Source organism: Ursus americanus, chromosome 1 (genome assembly GCF_024610735.1).
Source record: "Ursus americanus isolate L20-20 chromosome 1, mUrsAme1.1.p, whole genome shotgun sequence".
Lineage (NCBI taxonomy): Eukaryota > Metazoa > Chordata > Mammalia > Carnivora > Ursidae > Ursus > Ursus americanus.
Window position 1 is genome coordinate 66189127 of NC_142127.1, and position 22493 is coordinate 66211619.

Genomic DNA, 22493 nt, shown 5'->3' on the forward strand with positions numbered 1-22493 from the left:
TCACACTGCCCCACTCCCTCGCCTCGTTCCCATCCCAGCCTGTGGCAGCACCATCTTTGGCTACTCATGCCACACGCTGTCTTTCTTTTCTCTCCCACCCCACGTTCAACCCACCATCAGTCGCGTTGGCTCTCCCTTGATATACCCAGTCTTACCACCTCCACTGCCACCAACCTGTGTTGCTTAGTAATTGGAGAAGCCTCCTAACGGGTCCCCTTGCCTCAGGTCTACTGCTGTCTCCCCCTCCCACACCTCACCCCCCCACCCATCTTTCTCTACAAATGTTACAGCTACTGGCTAAAGTGATTTTTCTTGCAGATGCCCATCATATTGTTTTTCTTTGCTGCTCAGAAACCTGTAGTGGCTCACATGTGTCCTGCAGGGACCCGCTTGCTGTGGGCACTGACCAACTGACTGCATGTATTGCCTCCCGTGTCCCTGCTGCAGTCAGCTGGTCCCCCAGCTGCTCCTCTAACATGCCAGGCACTGCGTTACCCTTCTCCCGTGGAGGGGCTGATTTGTTCTCTCGGTCCAGTTAGGAAATGTCTTCAAAAAAAAAAAAAAAGATTTTATTTATTTGGCAGAGAGAGAGCATACAAGCAGGGGGAGGGGCAGAGGGAGAGGGAGAAGCAGGCTCGCCACTGAGCCGGGAACTCGTTGCAGGGCTCGATCCCGGGACCCTGGGATCATGACCTGAGCCCAAGGCACATACTTAACTGACGGAGCCACCCAGGCGCCCCAGGAAATGTAATTGTTAGTGATGACACTGCGTAAAATAGCAGACCCTGCCCCAATCATGCATCGTCCCCTTAGACTATTTTATTTTTCCTTGTTAATCTTTATCTGACGTTTCTCTAGGTGTTCATTCACGGATATCTTTATTCTTTGTCTCCTGGACTGGAATACCATTTCCATGAGAGCAGGGGCTTTGTTTATTTTGCATATCCATGTATCCACAGCAGTTGGAATAATGCCTGGCAAAGAGCAGCCACTCCGTAAATATTTGTTGGGTGAGTGGATGGATGAATGAATTTGGGGGCCTGCTATTTGTGTGCAGAAGCTGTGTGTAAAAGACACACATGGTCTTTGTCTTCAAGAATTTTCCAGGCTAGTTTGAGGGAGGAGGGAATAGCTACATAAATGGGTCATTTTAATATAATAGCATATTTGTAACGACAGAGAATAAGTTGGAAGTACAGAAAAATTGGTGGGTTCAGGGATTCTGAAGGCACCACCTGTGTTGAGTCTTTCGGAAGGAATTCTAGAAATAGGTGGCCACTGTGGTATAGGAACCAGCTATGGAGAAGATGAAGCAAAAAGCCAGTCTGGGCTATGGCACAGTGAACCAGGAATCTTAGGAAGGGGGGAAAGGCATTTGTGTTGAGATGATAGCTCCATGTAGAACTTTTTTTTCATTTTCTAAATAAAACATTCAGATACCAGTCTACTTGGGTTCTTGGGGGGATTGAAAGATTATGAAGGTTACTCCAGAGTAATAGGAGGAGCGTTTGAGGTGAGGGTGACACTTAAAATTACAAGCTTATATGTATGGAAAAATTATCATCTTGCATTTTCAGTCACCAACTGGAAAAATTTTTAGACTTACTAAATATGCCTAAATATGTATGTGTATAAATGCAATGTTCTACTGAATGAGTGGTGAATGACTGCATGTAGAAATGACTTATAAGTGGAAACAGATGTTAATTCATTAGGTTTTATGGCAGAACCTCTAGTTGCTATTGGTGATGAATCAGATTATTCAGGAGGAAGAACCTGTGATACTGTCAGGATCAATATACTGATTTGGGGCCATTATTGACTTCTGCAAAGGATGCACACTGCTTTGGATACGAAGCCCTTCCCTTAAGATAGTGGCCGGTGTCTGGGTGCACGGGTGTTCGGCTTGAGGTCTGAAATTATATCCGCTTCCATTAGGAACATCCTAAGCCTTATGGATGGCTTAGCCTAACTAAAAACAAAAAATTTAGTGATAGAGGAATAAATTAGAATGTATATATTTTCTACTAATCTTTTTCCTTCAGTCCACCTCAACAGCAAAAAATTAGAAAGCACCTGGAGGGAAGGAGGATTTGGCTGGTTTCCTTTGGGAAATGCATGTAGGCATATGCTTTAGGTTGCCTTCTTCAGACCGGAGATCGCCATCAAAGGGGTCCATTCCCACTTCCATATTCTATTTTCATGAAGTATGCATCTCTAAGAGCTCTTGGATGTTTCTTTAGGTATTGCTGGTTTTTAAACGATTGCTTTGATTGCTTTCAGAAGACATTCTCATACTCATGTACCCTCCCTCCCATTCTGTCCTGCGGCATTGCTGCCGCTTCTGTCTATATAATTACCTTGGCCATTATTAAGAGTAGAGGCTTATACATAATTTGCTCATGTGGATAACATTACGGATAAAAACCAGGAAGGACGTTGAAAATGGCAAAATTCCCTCAGAGGTCACAGAAATGTATTAAAAGTGTTCCTGAAGTATCGAGATGTTAAGACATAACTTACAAAGTGAACACGTGGGGCTATTTAAGACTACGTGATGCGGATGAGTCATCGGTCTCTGGTTACTCATTACCTGGAACGCGCCTATAACGAAGGAGGAAGTGTGGAAATGTGTACGGGTGTTTGTTGGGCATTGTTCCTAAAACAAACAGAAAACACTATATAATGCTCTGCATATTTGCTTCCTTTTCATAATGTGACGTAATTTTCACCATCATAGTATTGTGTCTGTGATTGTGAATGCCATTCTTTGCCTTGCAGGCACAGTTAAAGTGGCATAAATGAATCTGAAAACTTGAAAATCCCTGTCATTTTTTTATATGTAGGGACTTTAACTTTTCTTCGGGGTTTGCGTATATCTGGTGTGGATCTTGAATAGGACTTTTACAATTAAAATCAGTCCTATGTGAAAATTTTGGCTGTGGAAACGAACAAGTGGAGTTGGAGTCAAGTTGTAGCCGGTAACCAGTTGGTTGTGAGCTCTCTTTCACTTGGCTTCTTCTCGCCTGCTCCACTCTTTCTTTCATTTCTCCTTCTCTCTGTTCACCCTGGCCTTGCATTTTGTTACCCTCACTCCACACTTCACATCTTCACATCCTTCCCATCTTTTAAGCTGTAGGAACGGTACACCTGCATTTTGAAGCTTCCCAAAAGGTCGTTTCATGGCCCTAACTAGGCATATTTTTCATAGCATGCATTATGTCACACTTATATGGCATGGTATTGTGTACTGTCTTATATGTTTCATTAATTGTTTCCTATTTATGGGTTGGATTTATGCAAGAGGAAGCATCTTTTGCACAGAGACTATACATTATACTCATTTTGTTACCTTAAGATGGGTGGTCTTAAAATCCATCAGGTATGTTTGCTTATATACAGTTAACTTCAAGTAGTACCACAGTAATGTACTCTGTACATTATAAAACATACACAAGTATGGGGAAAAAGATTAAAGACATAAAAATAGAAGTTCCGATATTTTATATCCATACTCCAGCAGTTCATCTTGGGCATGCCCTGGGCCCAAACCTCACTTTGGAGGCCTAGTGTTCGGTACATGTTAGGTACTCAGGAAATACTTATTATTATTATTTTTTAAAGATTTTACTTATTTATTTGACAGAGATAGAGACAGCCAGCGAGAGAGGAAACACAAGCAGGGGGAGTGGGAGAGGAAGAAGCAGGCTCATAGAGGAGGATCCTGCCTGATGTGGGGCTCGATCCCATAACGCTGGGATCACGCCCTGAGCCGAAGGCACACACTTAACTGCTGTGTCACCCAGGCGCCCCCAGGAAATACTTATTTTTAACCTGCAGCAACTCTGTGCTGGTTGCTAACAACATTTCCGGCTGTCCAAGTGAAAATCAGAATTATAGGCTGAATAGGGTGGGTTCTGCTTGGATGACAAACCCTTACATCTCAACACATGACACGCGAAGATTTGTTTCTCACCGATGGTGCAGTCTGATGAGGACCAGATGTATGTACTCAGAGGCTCTCCTCCACGTGGTGACACACATCCAAGCTGCTTCTGTCTCGTGGTTGTAAGAGCTGCAACACGTGGCTTTTAGGTTTGCTGTGGTAGGTGAAGAGAGAGCACGGCCAGGCCTTATTCTCTGGTCAGTGCACGGTCACATGAGCTCAGCCTAACTGCAGAGGTAGCTGGGGAATACATGTTTCCCCTGTGCCCGGGGAGGGGAATAGGTGCTGGGATTTAGTAAATCTGTTCCAGGGCTTCCTGTTTGCTGGAATCGCAGTACCATGTAAAGTATGCCTCTGCATGAATTTAAACACGCGGTCAGTAATATAATTTCGAAAAGAAAGCAGGTCCTTTTAAAGTACTTTCAAATCTTTTTTCCTTGTCATGACTGTAATTACAGTGTGTTTTCACATTTCCACTTTAATCTTATTTGAATACATTTATTAAAGATTTTTTCTCTTTTTAATTTTTATTTATTTTTTAAGTAATCTCTACACTCAGTGTAGGTGAATGCATTTTAAATTATAAAAGTAAAACTGTTCGGGGCGCCTGGGTGGCTCATATGGTTAAGCATCTGCTTTGGCTCAGGTCATGATCTTGGGGTCCTGGGATCCAGCGCTGAGCCCGGCATGGGGCTCCCTCCTCAGCTTTGTCCCTTCTCCCCACTCGTGCCTGCTCTCTCTCCCTCTCAAATAAATAAATAAATAAAATATTTTTTTAAAAAAAGTAAAACTCTTCACTCATTTTTCATGTTTCTGTTATTCCTTTTTTTTTTTTTTCCACATTGCTGTTCAGCATAGAAACTAGTCACTTATTGGTTTATTATGAACAAAGGTTTTCAGTAGTGTCACATTTCATTGTTCTTATTTATAGGAGTAGTTAATATATGAATATTTGATGTGTTTAAATGCTTTGATAATTTGTGGCAATATATCTATTTTTGGTGCAACTCCCATATTATTGATTTTCCTTGAACCAATATGTTTACTGGGAGTTTTAGAAAATTTGATGCTGACCTTGTCTGTATTAATTTACGTATTCATCTATTGGGAATTGTGGCAAAATAGTTCTAACCAGCTTTGAAATTTAAGCCAGTGCAATGTTAATTTTTTTGGAATCAACTCTTTCCAGATGGGGGGGTGAATAAATAAAACTGAATTTCCCCCACAAATGGGGAGTTTAAGCTATGCTTAAGGACAACTTAGTTAATTTCTTTTTGCAAATATGGATGCAGTCAAAGATGGAAGGTGAAGAAGTATTAAAATTTTAGAAATGATTACAGAAGAATTTTAATATTATTGCTGACCAACAGATTTTAATTTTAAGGCAATAATCTTAATTTTCATGATGAGAAAACCAAAACCCACCTCTTCACCCCCAATATAATGTCACTCAATATAATTTCTCTTTTATAATGTAGATAACATGTTATTTCTGAATTTTACTTCCAAATTTATACCAGTCATTCTCTTGTTAATTTTGGTCCTGATCAAGTACTTGCAAATATATTTGAAGTATATCCTTTATATACTCTTCTTGTATCCTCTTACCTGGAAAAATATCCCTGTTTTTGTAAATAGTTTCGTTGAGTATAAAAAGCAAGCTTTAGTTTATATAACTCTATGTATTTATTAAAAGGCGGGTTATCTTATGTGTACATATCGTGTTTTACCTACAATACAGTATCTCCTTTTGGGAGTAGACTAAGTTTTCTCTTGTCTTTGAATGGTACAAGAGTGCCAAATTAAGTATCCTGCTCATTGTCACTATTAATATTTGTAGGTCAGCGTACCCAAAGGTGTGGTTAAAAATCATTGTCAGCTAGCCCTTTGAAGGCATTCAGTAGAGCCCTGAAGTATCATGGATAATCCGAATAGGATTCTGTTTAACTCTTCAGCCGATGCACACTTGGATGTTGGGAGCTTTGTACTTAGAGTTCTCTCCGTTTGGAATGCCCTAGCCCCTCAACTGCTGGGTGTGTGGGGCTATCAGTCACCTACCTACCTACCTACCTCTGTATGCCTCTGTCATTTCCACATGTCCTTCTTCCTCACCTCCTTCAAGTCTTTGCTCAAATGTCACCTTCTCAGTGTACCCTTTCTTTTCTTTTTTTTTTTTTTTTTAAGATTTTATTTATTTATTTGACAGAGATAGAGACAGCCAGCGAGAGAGGGAACACAAGCAGGGGAAGTGGGAGAGGAAGAAGCAGGCTCATATCAGAGGAGCCTGACATGGGGCTCGATCCCATAACGCCGGGATCATGCCCTGAGCTGAAGGCAGACGCCCAACCGCCGTGCCACCCAGGCACCCCACAGTGTACCCTTTCTAAGGGTCACAGCCTGCTCCCCTTTCCCCCTTTCTGCTCTGTCCCAGCACTTGCTCTTCTCTGTGCCTGCTTTAGTTCTCTCCTCACCACCTTCCAGCAAGCTGTACTTATTTTTTTTTATTGCCTGCCTTCCCCCTGCACCTCACCCCGTAGAATGTTCAGTGTATTCCCAGTGCCCAGAACAGCGGCTGGCCCATGGCAGACAGTCTGTGATATCATTTACCTAGATCCAATAAGCCTTAATCACATGTGAAAAAATATCTCATGTTCTAGGAATTCATATCAAGAGATGAAGCCAAATTGTAAAGACTTTGTCTTAGCTTGATATTTAATGACTGCTGCAAGAAAAGGGAAAGAGAAGGGGGTGGAATTTCAAGTAGTATAATAAAATTTTAAAATCCAGGAAACAACTCCTTCAAATATTCATAGTAGAGAATGGAAAATAATAAAGTTATTCAAGTATGAGATTTGAGTATATCTTGAGACTATTACAGCTAAATATTCACAGATTAACTTGCACTGGCAGTACAATTATTTGTGGTGTTTGAGTTGTGGAGGTGAACAAAGAGTTTATGAATGGGAAATATTTAATTCTAGGGTTCCTTTCAAATGTAAAATTCTATGGGTATACGATTCTCTTTTTTTGAGAAATGCATGGTATATTTTAGGAAAACAAATCATTAGACATTTTTTTTTAACATTAGTGAATGAAAGGTTTGCTTAGCTCTCTAGAATAGTTAATGGGGCATATGTGGGGACATTTCATTCTGTAGAGTTTCTAAACGAGAGGTCATGGTCTGCGTTAGAGTAATCAAAGATTACTACAAATCTAGACTTGAAGCTTGGTTTTGCCCTTTTCCAGCTTCATTGTCAACTGGGCATTTGTGACAGAGACTCTTCTAGAAACTTGGAGATGTAACTGAGAGGCCTTATTTGCATTAAAAAGAAAGCAAATATTTTCCAATTCCCTTTTTAGAGATGACTCTCAAGAAATGAATCTTAACTGTTTTTGACTTATCGGTGGCCGAGAGTTGGCTTATTTACATTGGAGATCTCAGTGAACGGAACAATACATTTTCATAACCCTATGCTTCCTTTTTAGTATCTCCACAAAAGCATATAAGGCAAGAGTCCTCTCAGAATTAGCCAAGAAAGGAGAAGAGTAATGGATTTTTGCAGAAAAATTGGGAGGTTTGAGGTGGTTGGGTGAGGGACTAGGGGGTAAAACAGAAAACTAGGAATGTGCAAATAATTTCAATAGCTTCAGAATCCATGTCAGCAGTCATGCATTCAGAATTCCTGTTTCCATAACATGTGACGGGGCAAAAGCTCTCCGAAGTTTCTCTTTCGACTCAGTGTTGCTATAATTTATTCTGCTTGACACTGAAGACTTGTGAATAGTTTTGAATGTCAGAGTTTTAAGTGAATAAATGAAAAATTTCTGAGAAATTGCCTTTCTTAGCTATGCTTATAAGAGGGCCCATATATTTTGAAGTAGATTTATCTGCCTGTCATCTACCTATTTATCCATCCATCCATCAGTGTATCCTCTCCCCCCACCAAACAGACAAAACCCAAAGAAGAGCTATTACTGTTTACATGGAGTTTAGTTACACTAATTGCATTATTTGTCTTTTTATAGTTCAAAAATGTGTGCGGAATGTGATGGCAGCTAGTTATTATATCCCCCCCCCACATTGAAAATTGACAGGAGACAGCTTACTAATTTATAGCCAATATTATAAAATGACTAGCTTTTTTTAAAGTCAGAGTAAAGGAAACAGAAAGTAAATGAGACCCAAGCAGAAGTTAATACCATGATGTCCTGTATGGTTATTGAACTTGGATTTTCATTTGCTGGTAGTCAAAACCAAAAGGAGAATGCGATCAGTTACAAAATTATTTTTGTAACAAGATCAAAGCACTTGAGTTGCTCAGGAGACGTAAAGTTCGCCTTACCAGTTAGATTTAAAAGAAATTTCTCTTCTGGGACAGAGGATGTAAAGAATGTCATCTTGAACAACACCTCTCAGAATTTCTCTGCAGAAAATAGAGGAGTGGATTTTGTAGAGCTGCTGCTTAGGCTGCTTCTCTGGCAGCCCAGCTCAGCCGTGCCACTAAAGGACATAGCACCCAGAGCACGGGGGAGGAAGAGGAAGTCCATTAGGGTATGCCAGCCAGTGGTCGTCATCCTGCGCTGCTCAGTAGAGCGCAGAACTGACTAGATTCTGTGGACCGTGGGGTCCTGAGGAACAAGGCATCGACACCCGAGGTGCTTCCAACGTGCGTCCAAGGTTAAGAGCCACCAGTGCAAGGACCTAATTTACTGAGGGTTTGAGTTGATTGAGGGAATGCAAGGAGCAGGGAGGTTGCACTTTCTCCTTCCCGTGATAACTTCTGTGACAGTTTCATATGTTCCCTTGATTTGTTTTCTGTTTCCTCGTAACTGGGCTTTGAATTAAAGGTGTCCCGCAGGCATTTAGAGGTTGTGTTCTTTGGAAGAGTCCCAGAGTCCACAGTCTCTGTTGTCAAGAAAAGACAGAGCCTTAATTTTAAACCCACTGAGTAATAGGTGGGGCAGTCATCATTTTATGGAAATTGGCGCAGCAAACCGAGACTTGTTTGAATAGATGGCCCCCTCTCTGTAGAGCTGTGGCCCGGAAGACGAGATAAATGGAGAATTCTCTAGACTGGCACAAGTTTACGATGCTGATTAGATAATTGCGTAGGGCAGAAGGATGGTCCCCGTCTCCGGGCCCATCACCCGCCTGGGGACTGATTGCAGTCTCGGGTATTTTCTCGTCAGTGGGGTTTTGACGTACACACATAGGGGAGAGCAGTTATATATGTGCATTCACGGGTATGTGTATTCTTTTTTGAAACCTTAGCACTAAGGTTAGGAACCATAAAACATTTTTAGGAATCAGAATTCCCTGTTCGAATGACCATTTACACAGATTGCAGGGAAATCATCCTCCATTAAGTGTTTGCAGTTCTGAAACCTCCCGAGAAATGTGTCTTTGTTCCAAATATTGCAGATTATCTTCTCTGTCACTAAGCCTGCTGTTGGCGTATAGAAAGTGCCGGCGAGGGTCATTGGCATATTCTAGGACCTGTCACTGAATGGGTTGGAGTCAGTAGAGTGCTGGATCTCAGTGGCGAGAAAGACACAGGGAGAGGAGCAGAGGGCCATTGCCACGGGCTTTCTAGGTGTTTTTACCCGTTTGAGTTATGAAGATTTAATGTGTGAAGACTTTTTGAAGGTTTATTGGTTTATGACAAAAATGTTGAGTGCCCCACCTCTGCGAGTCCCAGTGATTTTCTTGGTGCAGACAGTCTGTCCTGTAGCACGTAAATTGCGGGACACTAACTCAGTGCCTCCTTCCAGGGCGAAGGGTTTTTGTTTGAGGGGCAGAAGGGGTCTGTGATGAGTGTGACTCTTAAAAGGCCATGGTGAAGGAAGAGGCTTGAACTTGAGAGTCTGGAGAGCAGAGACAGACTCATTTTCATTTTCACACCCTCTGCGGCCAGGCCGGTTCCTGGCGGATTGATTGTGGGCGCTCCGAGGCTAGTGGCTACCACACTTGGGAAGGAGATGAAGGATAAACATGATCATTTGCGGGGCGCCTGGGTGGCACAGCGGTTAAGCGTCTGCCTTCGGCTCAGGGCGTGATCCCGGCGTTGTGGGATCGAGCCCCACCTCAGGCTCCTCCGCTATGAGCCTGCTTCTTCCTCTCCCACTCCCCCTGCTTGTGTTCCCTCTCTCGCTGGCTGGCTGTCTCTATCTCTGTCAAATAAATAAATAAAAAATCTTAAAAAAAACAAAAAACAAACCATGATCATTTGCTCAAGGGGAACCGACAAGAGTGCCTGTAAAACTCTTGGGAGAAGAGAGGTCATATCAGGTGGGTCTCTAGGAAGGGTAGGAGCAGGATAGTCTCAGCAGCCGGTCCTGGAGATGACTCATTGCTTCTGCCTCTTAGTTTAAGAACTGGCAAGGATCTGGAGTGTTACTAGTGCAAATGTAATCACGCTTTGCCTTTCTGAAGCAGAAGGTTTTAGGTGATCATTTGCCTGTGTCTTCAAAAAGAACATATAGAGACCAGCATTAGAGAGAATTGCTGAATACTAAAACATAACCTAAATGAAGAATTTCAGCTAGCAAGCGTAAAGTAGAATCCCATCTCTCTTTAACTTTCTTCTGTGAGTATTTTAAATCTGCGGAACTCTTTCTTGTAAAGATATGAATGTGCACTGACATACGCATACTTGAATAACATTTCTTTTGATTTCTCCTTTATTAGTTTTTTTTTTTTTTAATAAATAGTTGGTAAGCACACACAGACTTTGAAAACACCATACATTAATTTTGTCAATTCCTTGCATGAATTGAGAGAAAAAACTGTTAGGATCATTACAGAAATTTATTCTGAGCATATACTATATGTCAGGCATGGAGATGGTGAGTCATAATTCCTGCTCTCAAGGGAGAGAAACTGTAATAAAAAAAAGTCCAAAAATAAAAACACCATATGCTAGGGATTTAATAGATGTATAAAGGGGATTTTATAGGTATAGAGGCAGAGAGCTCCTGGAGCCAGGGGAATCACCCAGGACTTCCAAGGGAAGAGGGTATTTGGTGGGGGCAGTGGAGCAGAGGGGACCCGGCAGGGAGGTGAACCAGGAAAGAGAGCTAGACCCTCTCCTGGAAAGAGCCTTGCTTGCTTTTTAACGTGTAGCACACCCGTGAGAAACAAAGCTCCTAGAGACTGGATTCTGTGTGAAGACCTGCCTTACCTTTACCTCTCTGGGGAAGCAGGAACCGGTCAAGAGCCACATGAAGGAAGTCTTTAAGTTCAAGATTTTGCGTTAAAGATAGTGGCTTGTCTTGAGCTTGTATTCTGTAATAAAAACATCCACTGGCTCTCTGCATAGCTCTCAAGGACCCAGTATTTGTATCCAGAGTGCCTTAGGCATAACTGGTTCTCATCGGCGTCTCTCGCCCCTATGCAGCTGATGTGGGAGGGTTGTTGCTGGCTCTCAGGACTTTATTCTAGTTTCTCAAAGTTTGGTCTCTGCCTTTATCAGGTAACTTTTTCCCGCTGCAGACATCTGGTAATAAATACTACCTGCTTGCTTGCAGATCCGAGTGTTCTTGCTCTCCAGTAAATATGTGACCTGTGTCAGTGCATTCGTTTTCTTGTGGCCACCTTGCCGACAGAGTGACGTGGCTTAAAGTACTTGAAAGCAGATGTTTGAGTGCTGTCTTTGAGGTCACCTTGGAGCCGTGCTTTTGTGGGATGGAATGATGAAGGAGTTGGATCAGACCCCTTTGGGAATGGCAGGGCACTTCCTCTGGATCAGCGTTGAATCTTCTTGCAGCAGAAGCGTTGCTGTTGCATCATTTCCTGTGAAAAGTGCTCGACCATGCTCTGCGGGGGTGGGGGTGTTGGGGAGCCAGGGAAACTTGTCAGGGAGGGAGTGACCCATTCACATTTTAGAAGGAGGACGGTTGCAGGAAAGTCAGCCTGCGGCCCGAGTGGCATATGGTATTTTTGGCTCACCCATTCTTATGTGGCCACTTTGAAGCCATTTTAAAAAGGCAAACATTTGAACATTGAAAGAAACAAACAACATGTAGAAAACGGTAACTACTGTGCAAAACAGTAGTAGCATCTTGAGTCTTCCTTACCTTATCATAGAGTCTTTTCCCTTGGGTGGGGACCAGAACTGGGGTAAGGGAGGGAGTGGGAGGGAGAACCATCTGGAAGACACACCCAGTAAGGAGTAGTCATCCTTTGTTCACCACCCTGTGTCTTCTCAGAGAGGGCTGTCAGTCATCCCAAACCCAGAGTCTGCTCTTTGGGGTGAGGGATAGGGTGGGGTGGGAGGGGTGCGGTGAGGGGGTTACTGTATCTCCATGATCTGATTTGTGGTCCTTTGATTCCCCCACTTCAATCACTGAGTCTTTCTCTCTCTTTCTCTCTCTCTCTCTCTTTTTTTTTTTTTTTTTTAAGATTTGCTTATTTATTTTAAGGAGGGAGAGAGAGAGAAAGAGAGAACGGGCACAAGAGAGGGAGGGACAGATGGAGAGAATCTCAAGAAGCAGACTCCCTGCCAAGCGCAGAGCCCAATGTGGGGCTCCGTGTCAGGACCCTGAGACCTTGACCTGAGCCAAAACCGAGAGTCGGATGCTTAACCAACTGAGCCACCCAGGCACCCCAATCACTGAGTTTTTTTTTTTTTTAAATCAAGACAAGGATTTGGCTGTGTAATAATGGACTCATTTGTTTTCCTGTGGAAATCCAGATGAAAGGTTTCTGCATTTTGTCTATGTCCTGAATTTGCAAACTTCATTTGAATAGATTTTAAACCCCATATTAAAACCCTGGAGGTGTGGGAGGGAGGGGAGCCTGTGGGCCACTAGGATCACTTAAGTTCAGTCCAGACTCCTGGGACATTCTCGAACACATGTCTAACACTTCTCTCTGATGCCTGAACAATAGAAGTGTGCGATGCTTAAGAGTGAGAGTACTCCACAGAACCATAGCTTTGGAAGACAGCAATCCTATAACCTTGCTTTGAGCTTTCACCAATTTTTCTTTACAGAAGCAAGCTTTACTAAACTTTGTTACAGAAACACATAAAACAATAAGTCAAATCTGGCTGTACTGAGGCCAGGATTAGGAATGGAGAAAGAGTCATGGTGTATAAATGACATTGTATTTTTTCAGTATTGTATCAAGATGGCTTGTGAAAATGTCTTGCCAGAATATAGACCCCTTTAAGAGTTACTGAAGCTCAGGCCAGGAATGAGGAACTTGTCTAAGGCAATAAAAAACTAGTGACGGGAGGAGACTAAGAGGTGGATTTGAAAGGTATTGGGTTCCTGGATTAAAGAGTCAAGCAAAATTTTAATTCAAAAAAAATTTTTCCTGATACCAGTATCCCACATGCCTCAGGGAAAGGTTTTGTTGTTGTTTTTAAGTAAGCCGCATAGACCAAATGACTTGTCCTCACATGACTAGATTATTATCTAGTTAGATAGTGCATGATTTCTCTACACTGAGTGGGTGGGGGTAGGGATGATATCACTGTCTTCATCTGCCGGACACACAGAATGCTCTTATTGAATAAATGACTACTGAATTCTCTTAAAATTATTTCCAAAATGTTTCCTTCATCATGGTATCGTGATGTATGTTTAGCTAATAACCGAAGTCTTATTATAACAATAATTATTATTTTTACCTATTCACTTCCCTTTCTCCATAATAATGTATGCAAACCCAGATGTTTCATTGTGTATTCACAGTGGTGTGTGTGTGTGTGTGTGTGTGTGTGTGTGTGTGTGTGTACATGTATCTACTTATTATCAGGCATCTTGTTCAAATTTGTTGATTTCATTGAATTTTGCATCTACTCATGAAACGGTGGCAGATCTCGCTTCCCAAAATGTGGATTGATTTGTGACTTTGATTCTATAAGGTAAACATTCAGACTTAACCCCGCTGGCCTTTCAGTCCTTTATCGAGTAGCTCGCTCCATTTCAGACACCGTTCGCGGTGCCCTGTAAGCCTCCTCCTCCCGTAGACCGGGAGTACAGACCAGGGCTGGAAGAAGTTGGTAACAACCTTCCACTACTGCTCACTACCTCTCCTCTATGCATGAAAGAAAGAAAGAAAGAAAGAAAGAAAGAAAGAAAGAAAGAAAGAAAGAAAGAAAGAAAGAAAGAAAGAAAGGAAGGAAGGAAGGAAGGAAGGAAGGAAGGAAGGAAGGAAGGAAGGAAGGAAGGAAGGAAGGAAGAAAAAGAAAGAAAGAAAGAAAGAAAGAAAGAAAGAAAGAAAGAAAGAAAGAAAGAAAGAAAGAAAGAAAGAAAGAAAAAGGAAGGAAGGAAGAAAGAAAAGAAAGAAAGAAAGAAAGAAAGAAAGAAAGAAAGAAAGAAAGAAAGAAAGAAAGAAAAAGAAAGGAAGGAAAGAAGGGAGGGAGGAAAGAAAAAGAAAGAAAGAAAGAAAGAAAGAAAGAAAGAAAGAAAGAAAGAGAAAGAAACTGAAGCAGTAAGAAAGAAAGAAAGAAAGAAAGAAAGAGAAAAAGAAAGAAAGAAAGAAAGAAAGAAAGAAAGAAAGAAAGAAAGAAAGAAAGAAAGAAAGAGAAAGAAACCGAAGCAGTGTGTGCTTGGGGTTCCCGTTCCAATGCCATCTCCGTCCGATGCCTTCTGTGATAACTGCAGCCAGATTTCTCTACACTTCTTCAGTACCTGGTGCGGAGAAAGGTCCCCAGCACAGCATCTTCTGTTGTGGACGAGCATCCCTGTGTCTCTCGCTTCTGGAGGAAGGCTGGGGCTCAGCTTCATAGTGTCCTGCGTACATAGCAGGCACGGAGGGGCTATCCAAGTTAAATGACATGGGTCTGTATTTAAATGTCATAAACCTGAAAGGTTCGCTTCACTGTACAGACTTTGATGCGAGGTACCTTAGATCGGATATCTGTGCCAGGCTCGACAAAGACATGCAGAGTGACCTAGGAAGTGGCACATCTTTAGGCTTTAACTCAGTAAGGAACATCTATCTGGGAAATCAGCGTCTTGAGAATTTGAAATCATTCTGTTTACTCTAATGAATAAAACATGAAGTCCTAAGGGTAATGAGGAAGGTCTTTGAAGTAACATCTCTTGGGATAAGTATTTCTAGGATTTGTAAGAAAGTCATAAAAACGGACAATGAAATTACTTGGAATAATCTAGTTTTCAAAAAAACTTGGAAACAGTTGTGTTGGGAATTTGTTTAAATTGTGTTTACCTTGAGCAGGAAAGGCTATTTTAATAGATTATAACTGTAATTATTTTTATGAGAATTGGGTGATAAAAGTTGGGTGATTATTAGTATTCTTTTGTTAAAAGGGATACTAAAAATACTTAAAGGGCTTACTGAATTTGAATTAAAAGCCCAGTTGTCTCTTTGTTCTTTCTTCCAAATCAGGTGTGTGTTGTTAATTTCTGCACGGGGGAAATAACATAATTTCCTCCTTGCCATCTGCGTCCTCCCAGCCTCTGTCCTTGCATATGCCGTGGGGGTCAGATTTTGCAGCTTTCCATGACATACCTTTCTCAATAAAAGTCATTTTTTCCTTTTCTGAATGTTTTTAGGAGATGGCTGATGTGTTAATTGCCTTCTCCCACCTCCATTTTGGGAGACTTCAGTGTCTTTCCTGTTAGATGTTAAGCTTCTAGAGGACAGATTTTCTTAATGATTGTCCTCAGAACGCACACAGTGAGTACGATGCCTTTTCTCTCATGGGTGCCTATGAACTCCCTGGGAACCCCGGCCTTGCGGATGTTCTCTGTCCTCCACACACTCTTCCATTTTGCTTATTAGGGGATTGATTTGATCTTGAATGGTGGAAGCCATTCATCTTCATTAATTTGTGAGGTAAGGCCCTGCAGCAGCAAACACTGATGACGCAGAATCAGCCTCTTAGTTTCTGGATGCTTGCCAGACCCCAAGCAGGATGCTGTGCCACTGGAGGGCTTTCCCCCTGTGGCATCTCATGCTCTGGGCTCCATTTTCAGAAGGAAGTCCTGAGTAGTACGAGGGATTAGTGCTAAATTCCAAAGAGCAGCTTCCAGGCTCTGAAAGCAGATGTTTCCTCCTCATTGCTTTCATATCTTGAGTCCAGTCCTTTTCCTTCCTGTCGTAATTTAGTCCTCTAAACCTCTTGTCTCTTCCTAATGTGTGTCTCCAGTACCTGGCTTTTGCAATCTACCTTTGAAAAAGTATCACCCCTTGGCCCAGTCCCCCTTGGTAGCACTCTCTAGAAGAAGTGACTCTCAGCTGGCTGGCCCTGGACGGGGTACACGTGAGGATCTCCATTGTAATCTTGATAATGGTTAGGCACATAGGGTCAGAAGAATTTGGGTATACCCCAAAGCTGCTTCATCACAAGAAGATTATAAATAAGATTTCTAGAATCTTGAAAGATTACCTCTTCAGTGCTCTTTGCTGTTTGCTTTGGATTATATTCCATAATTAGCATGTGAACATTTGAAATAAAGAGCTTTGTTTGTAAATTCTAAGAAGAGTTTCTTGTCCAACTACACAGGGATTTCTGCTGTTCCTTAAAATATTATAACACAAGTGAACGATTTTATATATACAGAATATTCCAGTACTGTGATTTTTTGTCACCTTAGTGGTTACATTTGATTGCTAAACATTAAAAAATATTTTTGAGTGACCCATTAAGAAATAATGAGAGGCTGGGTATATGTTGAGGTTGACTCAGGCAATCTATGGAATTTTACAAAAATACTGTGTAGGAGTCTATTTTTCAAAAACCAATGTAATTCTAAAGGAAGAAGAAACTTTTTGTGCCTGTTTGTCATACCCTATTTTAAAGTCTGACTTTTGAGCATTATTTGATGCTTTACGTTTGTCACTTCAGAACAGATGTCATCTTGAAGTGATTCATCCCTGATGAGATTATTTCTGTTTTGTAGCTAATAGAAACAAGCCCTTTTCAATCACGTAGCCAAAAGAAAGCAGTGTGGCTACTTAATATTTAGGATATACAAATGTCTATGAATTTAGAAAATTAAGCATTGGTAAAATATTCAAAAATGATTATAGCTCATGTTTTAAGATAATTAAGTCTCACCTGCTCTCTGCCATATGCCATGTCATCACATAGTGTCCCTCTTATATGGCAACTAGGGACCTCTTCCAGTTTAAATGTATTTTTTAAAAGTACGGCGTCATTTCTTTTTTTTAACCAATCGTTTTGGCCTAGTATATCTTTTTTCATCTTACTTTCTTTTAGCCTGTCTATGTCTTCATATTTTAAATGTGGCTCCTATGGGCAGCATATAGTTGGATTTTGTTCTTATATCCATTCTAACATCCTCTGCCTTTTAATTAGAGTATTTTTGTCCATTCACATTTAATGTAGTTATCAGTGTGGTTGAATTTAGGTCTACCATTTTTTAATTTATTTTCTGTTTGTCCCCTCTGTGTTTATTCTTCTTTTCTGGCCTTTTATTTTTGGATTATTTGATTTTTTTTTTTTTTTTTTTTAGAATTCCATTTTAATTTTTTAGTAATTTTGTAGCTCTTGTGTTATTATTTTAGTTGTTGTTCCAGGTATTGTAATATACTTTTCAGGACTATTATTGAGTTAATATTGTCCCACTTTATTGTAACATAAAGGAATCTTGCAGCCATGTAGGTCCGTTTGCCATCCCTCCCCCATTCCTGTTCTTTATGTCTGTTTTCCTATTTCCTTTTTCTTCATAGTGTACGTCTTACCCTTCAATGTTTATTTTGAGAAGAGGCTTATTTTTGTTCTCTGTCTTCTGTTGTTCTGAGGCTTGGACTATGAGAAATGTTTACCAGTAACGTGGCTGTGAGGGGATAAATGTATTGTGAAAATGTGTTAATTTACCATGTTTATGCTGGCATCGGACAAGAATGCAATAAAGCTTTCAGGATAAAAAGTTGCAGTTCCTTATAATAAAACTACAAAGACTTACTTTCCCTGAAGTTTTCCCTTCAGATGTCTGGTGGTAGAGCCTAATACTACTTTAACAAGGTGATATTTTTCAAGTGGGTGAACATTTTCTGACTTAAGAATATGAGGCAATGTTTGATGTACAGATACTTGCAATAGTATTTTACAAGGAAGGCCAACATTGTGTCTCTCCTCAAAACTAAGCAGGCGAATCAACAAACCTCACAGTGTGCGTGCAAAACACACCACACATAATTAATTCCCTTTCTCCTTTTCCTTCTCTTCCCCATCCTTCTTGTGGACTATCTTAGCCCTTAATGAGGTTCAAATGAAATTAAAAATTGGTGGAACACTTGGAGATGAGGAATTAAAAAAAAAAACCGCATTTGTGTGTGTGTGCGTGTTACATAATTTTAGAAAAACCTGGTTTTTAGGGCTGACCCAGACCTAGAAAGAAAAGAAATAGCGGAGATTTGTAGGTATCAATTGGAGATGAGAATTTTGATACTGGCTATCCTAAGAGAATTAAAGTCAGAAGCCGAATTTCCCTGGTGTGATTCAAAAATATCCTAGAATTCAGGATTGAATGAAAAAGGCAGTACCATTTTGAGAGCTTTTGATGAAAACAACATGAAACAAATTGGTAGAAACAGTTACCTAAATTCAGGAAAGTTTCCTGAGACAGATTTTGTTCTGTTAAACTTTGGCTCACGGGAGATGACAAACTAACAAAATGGATTAGCCTGCATTAGGGAAAGATCTCAAGCATCTCATTATGGGAGATCCAGAGAGAGTGAAAACTAGAGGTCTGCTGGGAAGCACATAAGCTTTAGGTGGTGGCGGTGATGTATTTGCTGTGACATCTTTCCTGCTTTGCATTGTAGATGAAATAAACTTAGAAAGGTGACTGCAGGGTGGAGAGCATGGAGTTTTGGGAAAAGAAACCCTGCCGTCACCTTTGATGACCATGAAAGCAGAACTGCTGTGGAGATTAACATTCTGAACAGAAAGATGATGGGGGAGGAACGTAAATCGGGCTAGATAACTTTGGACATGCGACCCAATATCCCACCCTGACGGGAAATAACAGATGAGCCCCAAATCAGACTCCTAAAACCGAAAAGCGATAGATAGAGCCGTTTGGGAATGTGCAGTGAGCATCCTTGGTGTTGGGGAAGGTTTGGCTCTCCACGAACACAGCAGCCGTGTAGCTGACCTGGAAATGAAGGGGAGGCTGGCTTTCAAGTGTCAGTCTCTATTCTTAGAGCTCAACTAGAGGACAGAAGAAGTGGATGAAACCGCGCCCTTGATGTGGTGGGGCATAAAACCCGTGCTTGCCCCTGACGCTGTCGTCATCGCATTAGGATAAACCGTTCATTTCTGCGTGTGGTGAACAACAATGCTGACATGCTCACAAAATAATACGAAGCATATGGCTCGCAAGTGTTTTTAAGTAAAAACTTCTCTAAAGATTTATTTAGGTTCCTTAATTACAGAGTGGTTTGGAGGACTGGCATGTGGTTTCAGTTTACAGTTATAAATGTTGGCCTTGGTGCTGGGTACGTGCTGATGGTGCCAGAGAGAAAAAGAACAAGACCGGGCGCAGGGCTTGTGTCCTTCGTGGCCTGTCCCTCGGTCATTGTTTTAACTATGTCAAGTCACGCCTGAGTTTGTACGAAGAAGTGTGTGACCGCGGGTGTACTGTGCCGTGGACGGTGTGTCAGTAGTCCAAGCCAGCTTCTCCCGTGCTTGTGTGCCTCAGGTGGTGAATTTTCAGGGCACTTTGACCTCAGTGGCTGTCTAGAATCTTGAAAGAATAGCTATCCTGTTTAGCCTTTATGTTATATAAAAATATAGTTAGATGAATCAAGCCCAGTTTGGGGGAATGGCAGTTAAATATTTCTGTCTTGGAGACAAGAAAAAAGACAAAGTGTTTAACTTAAGTGTTTTGATGTGAAATAAAACCATGGCAGGGTCCCTTGGTGATCTCCTAAAGCCTGTGCGTGTGTGTGTGTGTGTGTGTGTGTGTGTGTGTGTGTGGTATACACACACACACACACACACACACACACACAGTCCTCTGTCGTTATTCATGTGAGAAGTAATTTTGCATCCTTTGGGATGTATGAAGGGTGTAATACATGAAACTAACTTGCAGTCTTAGGAGCATAGAAGAGGTGTATGCTAACCCATGAGTCAGTGAATATGGATTTGGAAAAGTTCGCTTGTTTTTGCCATGATGTGTTTTCCTGCATTTCTTGCCAATGAGGATGATGATAGGGGCATCTCTGCACTGTTGCGTGGAGGTGAGAGGAACGGGAGGGGAGTGAGGCTGGTAAGAAATCGAAGCACTGCTTTTCCTTCCTGCAGGAAGGTCATGAGAAGAAATGAATTTCCTGATTACCATTCTGTGGGGCTCACTGCAGTAGTGACTTTGTCAATACTTGGAGAGAATTCACTCATTCATTCTTTCATATTTTGGTATTGACGGGGTCTTGTGTTTATAACTGTGCAGGACGGCACAGAGATTAATTAGATAGAAAGGCTGTGCCCTGGAGGGGCTTATGTTCGGTAACAGATAAGAAGATGTGTACATAACAGATTGTAACACAGAAAGATTTCACATGTTTATTTCGGGCTTTACAACACTTAAAGAGCTTTTATATAGCCTTCTAAGCTAACACATGTGGCTCCATTCTCCAATTTGTACATGAAGAATCTGCCGTTCGGCCAGGGCAAGGGACTTGCTCAAGGTCAGGTAGGTGGTGAGTTGTGGATCTGAGGTCTAGAGAATCCTACCCAGGGCGTCTTCCGCTCCCACCATCACTGTGTTTTTCACTTTCCCTGGTATGCAGTGATACCTGGAGGCATCAGAGAACACGAAAGAGGGATGCTGAGTGGTCTTGGGGGGTGAGCAAGGTGCTGGTTAGATAGGGAATGGCTGCGAGGGATTTGAGGGGAGAGTAAGACCTTGCTGGGCAGAAGGAGATCACCATGCACTGGTCACAGAAACAGGCTAAAGGCACCTGCTAGTCAAAAAAGTCCCTTGTGCCAGATATTTCCATTCTTCTTTCTTTCTTTTTTCTCATTCAGACATTGATTCAGCAAATGCATTTAGAGTATACTTATTATGGGCAAGGCATTGGATTCATCGAAATCATGGTTACAGAATAAGGCTCTCTGAGGGTCCCACAGTAGTCCAGCCAGAAGATAACATCACAGATAGTGCTAAGAGGATGTGACAAGAGGGGAAGAATGTGGTATACGGTATTTCTGGGTAAGGTTATGACTTTCCTGGGAAAAGGATCACAGACATGTCACGTCATGTCTTAGTCTGAGTTGGGTCAGTTTTCTTTAAGGAGGCTAACTTTTACTTCATAGATCTGTTTTGAGGATCAAATCTGATTTTGAATATGCGAGCACCCCATCCCGGCACAGCGAAGGCGCTCAGTAAACTGTCGGTATTAATGGTGCTACACTCTTTCTCAAGAAAAGCCAGTCATGGATCGAAAGGCTGTCTGTGGTCTGGTTAGCCACATCTGCACTCGCCCTGGAGCCCGGCCCTTCCCTGGCCTCCCTGTCTCCAGACGGGTGTCACGTCCGCTCTTGTGGCTCTGTCCCAAATGCAGACACGCTGTATGGCGGTGGTCAGAGGCAGGGCTCAGTTCTGGCTCCAGTGTGTCCCACTGGCCATGGGACCGTGGCACGTTATGTCTTCTGTGCCACAGTTTCATCTCTGGAAATGGGATTAATAATAATTTATTCTTAGTAGTTTTGTTGTGAGATTTAACATGATTAAATAGGAAGGGCTTGGGGACAGTGCTCTAAATGTTGCTGTTTTTAGCTCTGATTACTAATTCTTACCTGATCCTGCCACTGTCCTGCTTACAGTCCTGGAGTGCGGCTCCCTTATCATCTCTGTTCTCATTTGGAGTCTGCCCATCTCTCTCTCTGGTTTATCGCTCATCTGTTCCTTCCTTATGCCTTGCCTTCCAGCAGCAAGGAACTGCTCGTAGACCCCCCTAACCCCCCCCCCCCCCATACTCTAGGTTATTTTCTCTTTTGCTTTGTTGCCTAAAAGCCCTTAGTCTTGCTGCTGTATTCTTTAGGACTGGTTTTTCTACCCCTGAAGATTGTGCAGCTCCATTCCCCAACCCCTGAGGCCTCTGTCTTGTTCTGCAATGTTTGCACATATCTTTCTCATTGCTTTTAACTTGTAGGGTTGCTGTTTTCTATTTCTATCTCTCTCCCTTGCTTTTGACTGAGAATTCCTGAAACAGGGCTGAGTCTAACTTATCTTTACATTCCCAGCATATTCTTTACACAAGGTAGACGCGTGGTAAGTACTCATTGATAAATGAATTAGAAGAGAGACTTCACCTATTTTAAACACAGTACCATATTGTCAAAATTATTTTTCAGTAGCTAGAGGGGGCACATTTTACCTCGTCTGTAATTTCGAGGCAGGGAAGATCAACCCGAGGACTGACTTGGTCTGGATAGGGGGCCCTTTGTCATCACAGGGCCCAGTGAGGAGCTCCAGGGCCTGGGACTGGACAGGACCCGTGGCAGATGTGTGATACCTCTGGCCGCTGGTGGGTGGTTAGCCTCACTTAGGTGTCTGTGAAGGCAGTAGTTCTGTCTTCAGCTTAATGATGCTA

The 22493-nt window shown here is 41.9% G+C and overlaps 1 protein-coding gene across 5 annotated transcripts in view; it reads left to right on the forward strand.

Moving 5' to 3' along the window:
• MYO1B (myosin IB) overlaps positions 1 to 22493 on the forward strand; it is a 175220-nt gene that overhangs the window by 61498 nt on the left and 91229 nt on the right. The window lies entirely within an intron of this gene.